Below are 8,737 nucleotides of genomic sequence, written 5' to 3'. Positions count from 1 at the left end.
ATATACCCCTTTAAAGTGCTTGTTCTGTTTTCAGTCACTGCAGTCCACTGCTATAGCTTGTCAATGGACTCTTCATTCATGCAGTATTACATGGTGGCCAATCGAAGGAAAGAATGTCCATGTAAGGCAGGATTCACACTTGTGCTCATTGCCTTTTCCGGCATTCTGTCCATCATTCCGCTTAAAAAGTGCTGAAAGAAAATCCTGCAAGCAGGACTTTTCTCTCTGCATTATTTGAGGTGGAAACCCAGGGGAACCCAATATAGTCTATGGGGTCCGCAGGTTTCTGCAGGTAACCGCTCTTTAAGTGGGTTAGGTTTGTGTTCTTTGGGTCCCCAAGCAGACCAGAAACCGGAAAGCTAGGCGCAGATGTAAATCTAATGACACACACAAGTCTGCCAGCTTCTTGGCTTATAAAGGAGGGAACCACATAGTGAACCCTCCTCTATGATAACCATTGCCTCAAAAAGGAAAAAAAGACATGGAATAGCTCCTTTAACCTTTATATGGCACAAATAATATAGACAATGGGGCTCATTTATTACGCCTTTTCTTGCTGTAAATTGTGCCTTTTTCTTCCCTGCGCTTCATTTATTAACCATTTGCACCTTATTTTAGGGCCTCATGTCTGCGTGGCCTAAATGCAAAAAAGGCACTCCAGTACATGGGCAGTGTAAAAAAAAAAGCCTCTCGGGCAATTGCGGCTTTTTTTTTTCTTAACAAGCTTTATAAAGGCGCATCAAAACTCACATTTGTGCACAACATTTAACAATAAGAGGTGCCTATATCATAACTAGACTCCACAGTAAAACTAGTCTAAAAAAAGGCGCACCTGCGAAAAATATGGCCAAAAAAGGGGCAGATGATAAATAACCCCCAATGAGTATAAAGTGGGTGCAAAGATGCAAATAACAATTCCCTTTCAAAATGACAGAAGCCATCAACTGAACATTCAATATTACTAAGGTAAAGAAAAAAGTGACAGTGTTACTCAATTACTGCTCATAGAACAATCACTACAACAAATAGCCAACACAGACAAGCCATCACTAGTCAATAACAACACTATACAGTAGTCAGTGCCACTGGTTAGATCTTCATTTAGTCCTAACAACTCACAATTCATCACTACACACCACACTGAATACAATTGCGTACAACACTGTAGATTCTACGTTCTCATTCGCGCACATTGTTCATTCACAAAGTTCACAGAAAATATTTTTAAAGGTCCTCTCTATAGCCTTTTGCCCTATATATCTTGTTCTCTGTGATATAACGCCATATTGTGCAACAACATGCTTATGAGAGGAATAACTGATTGCAGGCAACCTAAGACATTGGGAAATCCTGCTTCTGGCTGTTTAGATGCAGCATTAGGGTGCATTCACACTACGGAACGCCAGCGTGTATCACAGCCGTACACGCCGGCGTTACAGCAGGGCTGCCGGACACTTTCCATTCATTTCTATGGGAGCTGGCATGCGAGCGCTCCCCATAGAAATGAATGGAAAAAAGCAGTCCATTCATTTCTATGGGGAGCGCTCGCATGCCGGCTCCCATAGAAATGAATGGGAAGTGTCCGGCAGCCCTGCTGTAACACCGGCGTGTACGGCTCTGATACACGCTGGCATTCCGTAGTGTGAATGCACCCTTAGAGTAGAATGGTCAGGCACGCCATGCACAGAGGCAGAACAGATACATCAGTGTCCGCTATCTCCACTACAGCTTATCAGTTACAGTAACTGACTTGTAGCTATCATGATAATGTATCAAGATAAGTCATAATTCTGTATTAATTAAAAATCCTAATAAAATAGCTAAAGTCATAGAATAATCTATTATAAATGTCATATTATGTAAAACGTCTGCTGACATAAAGCCAGAAATATTGTATACTGCGCATAGTGTTTAACTTATTTGTGAATTATGGGTATGCTGGGTATGAACAGCGATTCTTGTAGACATCTAGAAAGAAAGTTTCCTCAATCCAAACCTGAACATATCTGGAGTTATTTTTCCTCCCCGAAGTTACGATTGGGCCAAACATCAGGTCATGAAAGACATATGGTTGGACATTACTATATGACTTTACCTATATGGTGGAAAATCTCTTTAACGTTTAATTACCCGTCCCTTTAATTATTAGGAATTCTGTGAAAATGAAGATGTTGCACTAGTCATAAGAGGCAGCTTATATGTGGTAGCATACCAGCATGAGCAAGCTTTAGTCTTATTCACACAACTGTAAAAAATGACCATTTGATGGTCATTTTTGCTACGCCACACACAACCGTTTTGACACATATTGAATTTAATGTATATATTCACATGGCCATTTTGTTTTAAAGCGTATTTTCACGGGCGTCAAAAAAAAATCTAACATTGGCCGTTAAAACAAACATAGTGTCATGTGAATAAATCCATTAAAACTCATGGGCCTATTCACAGCTGTTTCATAAATGGTCATTATTCACTGCCATGCGAATAAGGGTTGTCACTGCACTTGCATGAGGGGGCCACTTTTCATAGACAATAGGTACGTGAAAAACAGCACAGCAAGTGCATAAGCCCTTTAGAAAAAGTCTTCTGTATTTTAATTATGAAACCACTAAAATCATTTTTAGGAACGAAATTTTGTGCTGATTGATTTCTTAACAGTTTGCAGTAGGCTCTCAAACTCCTGCTAGTGGTGGCTGCATATATGCAGCCTATTGTCTCTAAGGCTGAGACCCCAGGTAACGAAACACAGGAAGAAAACAATGCAGCAAAAAACAAAAACAAAAAAAAAACCACAGATACACAGGCTTTTCTCGTCACTTGGTAGGTAATGTAAAACACAGCATTTTTTGCAATTTGAGGCTTCAGCCTAAAGGGGTTTTTCACTTTTGATATTTAGGACCTTTTCTTAGTATAGGTCATCAATATCAAATCAGTGGGAGTCGGACATTCAGCACCTCCACCAATGAGCTGCTCTCATCAGCTGCCAGCGCTGGGTACCAGATCCTAAGGATAGATCATCAGTATCAAAATCCTGGAAAACCCCTTCAAATCTGTCTATGCAGGATAGCTAGAGCTCGCCATCAGTAAAACTGGAGCTGTTACTACTATGAATATATAAAGTAACCAGCTCAGCATTTTGAACCTATTTAGATTAAAAACAAAATTGTGCTTAATATTCATTTTAAAGTTTTACCAATCAAATAAAGTTATGGCATATCACATAAATAAAAGCACAACAAAGCTACAGACTGTGCAGAAAACTACAGCACAGCCCCATTCACTAGTAGTGTCACTGTGCAAGGAAAAACACTACTGGGGCCATAGCACTAAAAGGTTGGAGGTTGGAATCCACTGATTGTAAAGGTATGGCATATCCTAGTGATATTTTATTAGTTTATGAGAAGGGACTAACCATTTAAAGAACATCAGAATATATTTAAAGGGATTCTACCATTAAATTTATTTATTTTTTTGTGGATAAGACATCAGAATAGCCTTTAGAAAGGCTATTCGTCTCTTACCTTTAGACGTGGTCTCCGCTAATGGTAGAATCCCTTTAAGGTTGGGTTCACATCTGTGTTGGGTTCTCCACATGAAATCAGTTTTTGAAACCATCTCAAAATCCTCAAAAAACTGATTTTGAATGGCTTGTTTTAAAACCCATTGAAATAAATGAGTTGTAAAATCATCCGCTGCAGCATTTCTGTCTGGAATCCACACTTGCAGGATACCAGACTGTGCAATAAATCTATTTTTCTTAACATTGAGGTCTATGCAAGGCGGACACAAATTGATTACCAGCGGACAGCAATCTGTTTCTGTCCATTTTGGAATCCGTTTTTCTCTCTGTGCATGCTCAGAATAAAGAACGGAAAAAAAAAACTGATTTGTCAAAAATGAACACAAAGGAACTATTTTTTTGACGGACACCCATTGATTAATCCGTCTAAAAAGATACATCCAGGTATCCGCTGTGTAACCATTTTTGAACCAATCTATTTTTTTTAAAAGATTTGGAAGCAGATGGATAATAGGCGCAAGTGTGAACCTAGCGATAGATGCATTCGGAAAAATCCTTGGAAAGGATAAGTTGTAGTTTATCATCATGGAGTGAACATTTTATTTTGCATTCATGGCTTTAGCTAATGTAATAGTCAATGTGATCAAGAGTGCAAATCGCTTTATTTGCTTTCAATTATATTTTTGTGCTGTTTCAAATTGCTGACCACTATGTGTCTCTGTATAACTTACTGCCCATTGCCTTTTGATATGCTGAGATGGTTTACAGATAGTGGGGCCGGGAGCACTGCACTCCTCAGTGAGCCCTCCATTACTGTACAAAGATTGAGGTCTGATAACTGGCACTCAGACAGATCATTTGCCCTTAGTGGAGACAGGAACTAACAGCTTCATTCTCTTTGTAATGGCCATAGCAGCGCAGATACCATTCACTGAACTGGAGCAAAGATGCAGTAACCTGACATGGTCACTACAAAGAGATTGGAGCTGTGTTTCCACCTCCAATCCATACACACACCACCATTATTATTACCACTATCTACAGTATCATGTATATGAGGACCATGAGGGAACACAGAAACAATGAGGGAACACAGTTTGAAACAATCTCTCCCATTTTTATAAAGATTTGTAGGCTTCTTACACAATGTTTTCGGGAAGTATAAATGGCTCTTTGGAGTTGTAAAGCCTACTATTTTCTAATTTTTAGTTAATCACACTTCATACAGTTTTTGAATTTTCTTTTTGCATAGATTGTACTGATATTCTATTAAAGATGCCAAAGTTAATATTGTTCATTCATTGTTAATTCATTGTATCTGTAAGCCCACAATGTGACCCTGTGTTCTTCTACATGTATAGCTTACAATGTTTCAAACAATCTGTATGTCTTATTAAGACATAATTAGCTTATTTTCTCACACTTGCTCCTCACTTTGTAGGAGGTGACACAACCATGTTTTACATGGTCACTTTAGCCATTTTGTTGTGCATAACTTTACTACTAATCCTAACCTTTTCTTGTGGTCATTCAGAGTTTCACCTGCTAAATCAGCAGACTATTGGGGTAGCTTTAATAGGCAGGGGGTCATCCAAATGGTGCCATGATATGCTTCTTCTGCAAGAATTTGCAGGAATCTTATCTGGCGGCTGATCATGCAGGGGTATGCGGTCCTCTTGGTTGTCAGATTGGTGCTAGCCCAACTGCCAGACATAAGAAAAGGCTTATGTCTGTTCTACTCCTTGATATCTTTAAAGCAAATAAACATGGATTGTAAAAGGAATGATAATGAGTAATGAAACTTATCAGGAGATTTCCTGCACTGGTTAAACTTTATTACTAATGTACACCCCAGTCCACTGGAACCCTGTTCATTACTTTTGCAGAGGGTTGCAGCAGTAATTCTGGTACCTCGGTGTCTCTGTAGCTGCTCAGAATCTGTTACCGATTCCCCCCAGACTTGGTGCTGCAGGTGCATTCAGTAGAATGGAGTCACTCCCAGAGTGACCCAGAGTCAGAGCAGCGGTAAGGCAAATAAGAACCAGAGTTCTGGCCTACACAATATTTTCCTAAATCAATAGCCCATGAGAACACAAGAAAATTTGTAATACATCTGGTTAATCTATTTTACTAGATCAAGACCTGACTAAAATTGGCAACCGATGTCCATGGAGAGTGTAGGAGAGAGGAGTGAGCAAGAATTAAGTGAGAGAGGAGAGACATGAGCACAGATTGTGCTTTCTGCAGATGAATAGGAAGTTTCTTTCTCAACCCAAATGCTTTATTGACATCACTACAGCTTGGTACTTCTCAATAATATCCTATATGGTCCTGCTGATGCTTCTCAGTGAGAAAAGGTTTGGGATTTACATTCCGTGTGTAGTTTGCGGGAGATATTATAGCAGCGAATCTCCACCCACTAACTCTGAGAAAAATGACAACAAAAGTAGAGCCTACAGAGAAGAAAATTGCTTAAAATGCTAAATATAAATTATATAATAGTCAGAAATAATTTTATTTCTCATGTATACTCTACTATTGAGTTATGCAAAGTTTAATAAAAGGTTAGGTATGCTGTATGGTCATAAGAATGCAAAACATGGGGCCACACAGTGGCTCAATGGTTAGCACTGCAGCCTTGCAGCGCTGGAGTCCTGGTGTTCAAATCCCGCCAAGGGCATAAATCCATCTGCAAGGAGTTTGTATGTTCTCCCTGTGTTTGCATGGATTTCCATCCCATTTTCCAAAAAAGACATAATGATAGGGAAAAATGTACATTGTGAGCTCTATGTGGGGCTCACAATCTACATTAAAAAGAAAAAAAAAGAATGCAAAACATAAACTGGGCAGAGTGGAAATGGCGACATGAACTTTTCTATGTAATGGTGCGCCAAGGTGCTAAAACTACCACAGCTGGTATTACATTTATATATGGAGGATGGTTGGCTGGAAGCATCCTAACAAGAAGAACAATTATTGTAAGCAGAATGAGCAAACCTTCAAACATGTCTTATCAGAAGATGATGAGAAGATAAGGAAAAATCTGGGAACTTTACTTATCACTAGAATGAACAGGGTCCTTCCTTGTAGGCTCATTTTTTTGTACTTATTAGGTGACTTTGTACATTTCTACAGGTCACAAATTACATGACGTATGTGACACTGGCCTTATGCATGACATGTGTCAGCCAACAGCCATTTCACCTGACTTTCTCATACACATGCACACACAGCCAACTTTTAGAATTGAATGTTATTACATTACTTAGATTTTACTAGTTTCTTCAAGTATTATAGAACGGTTTATGTCATAGTCTGTATGATATGTAAATTGTAAAATGACGTTCTTAGGTGAAGACTTTAAATCTTTATGGAATATATGACTTTTATACTCAGGTCATTGTATTTTGGGTTAAATACTAGGAGTAATATAAAACAAGCATTTTTATGCATGCATTTAGAGAACCTCAGAGAGGATATATATTAAGAATTGTAAATATCATTGTGATATATTAATAGTGCACAATGCTCTTTATGTTCCACTATTTCATTAGCTGGATCTAGATTATTGCTCCTGCAGTGTCATGCCATAGCTGGAGATATCATCTCATAAAGGGAAAAAATGTCAAACCAATCTTTGTAGTTCTCAATTATTTATACCAATGAAAGAAAAGTCTGAAACACAAGTAATATTTTATGAATCAAAACCTTGAGGATAATATTCAGATTTATAATCAATATATGTTTTCGCCATGAAATGAGCAAACTGAAAGTTGTATATCAACATATATATGTAAATAAGTGATGAGGTTCAGAATAAACACAGATGATGCATGAGGTGTACTAGGTGCAACTAGGTGTACTATATATGATTTAATATACAGCGCCGTATGATGTAGATTATGGGATGATGAAAACTACCCTATGGATCTGTACAAGTTAAATGAAGCCTTTACTGTATCTCCACATACCTTCAACATATCTTCAACATATAGAATCTGTCAAGTAACTATGCTATATTATGGAGGCATTACTTCTAGTGAAAAATCCCTTCATAATAAGGAGCCGACTTGACTCATCAAACAGAACACATAATGTACCTGCGTATCCCTAGTGGGCGTCTTTGTACAGATTCTAAGCACATTACTCTACCTTATACATGAAGCCTAAGGCTTTATGCACATGACCGAGTGTGTGATAAAAGTATGTTCTGAGACATTTGGGTCCATTCAGAAATATTCCCTTTCATTCTGACGGATCTGAATAAGATCTCCCCTAAAAATATCAGAATAAAAAGAAAGAGAGAGACACCGAGCGCTCTAAGCGTAGTATTAATGCCAATTTCATAAAAATATATATAACAGTGAGTAATACCAGTAGACCTCTCACCTGAAGAGTATGTGTCCTTGTTGTCACATACGTAGTGAAAACTCCAGGTGGGAGTGGCTGCAGAACCAACGAAAACACCAGAAAACCGGAGGGAAAAGTTAGGGTATTAGAAGGTCGAGGTCTGCGCTCACTGGTAAATCTTGTGTGACAGTCAAGAGTCGACACAGTGGTGAAATAATAAATGGTAGATTTATTGAAAAAATAGCACGACGCGTTTCGGACCACCACGGGTCCTTTCTCAAGTGCAGATTTTGCTAAAAGAAATATAAAAAGAATAAAATGAAAAATAAAAAATGAAATATACAAATAGTACAAGAAGCATCAAGCCCATGAATACACAAAGAACATGTTGCAGATTTCAATTGCAGCAATAAATAAATATAATAATAATAATAAACAAGTCTCCAAGGTTATTATACTTTACAAAAGAGTGATGTACACCTCAAAAAGTGACAATGCAGGTCTATTTGCAAGGTGAGTATGTGCACAAATGGATAAATACAGAAACCAGGTTCAGCAGGAAATAAAGCAACGAGGCAATGAATATTGGTTAAAATACTAATTAAAAATTCAGACACTACTGAAAGATACCTGTGTAGTGTTTTTTCTTTTCAGGTTACAATCAGTATCTATCATCTTAAACACCTGTTCTCTCAGGGATTACTCAAAGGCCAATGAGTAAAAACAAAGGTCAAGGCTATATTGAACCATTAAAAGCCAGATACTTGTGTTGAACAATTGCATAAAAATAAAAATAAAAGTGGCGGAGAAGATTGTGCTAAGCCATTATGAGCCAAATGTATATGCTAGGCCGTGACATGAAAG

The sequence above is a fragment of the Leptodactylus fuscus genome, chromosome 4 (genome assembly GCF_031893055.1).
Source record: "Leptodactylus fuscus isolate aLepFus1 chromosome 4, aLepFus1.hap2, whole genome shotgun sequence".
In the NCBI taxonomy this organism is placed as follows: domain Eukaryota; kingdom Metazoa; phylum Chordata; class Amphibia; order Anura; family Leptodactylidae; genus Leptodactylus; species Leptodactylus fuscus.
This window is presented reverse-complemented; position numbering follows the sequence as displayed.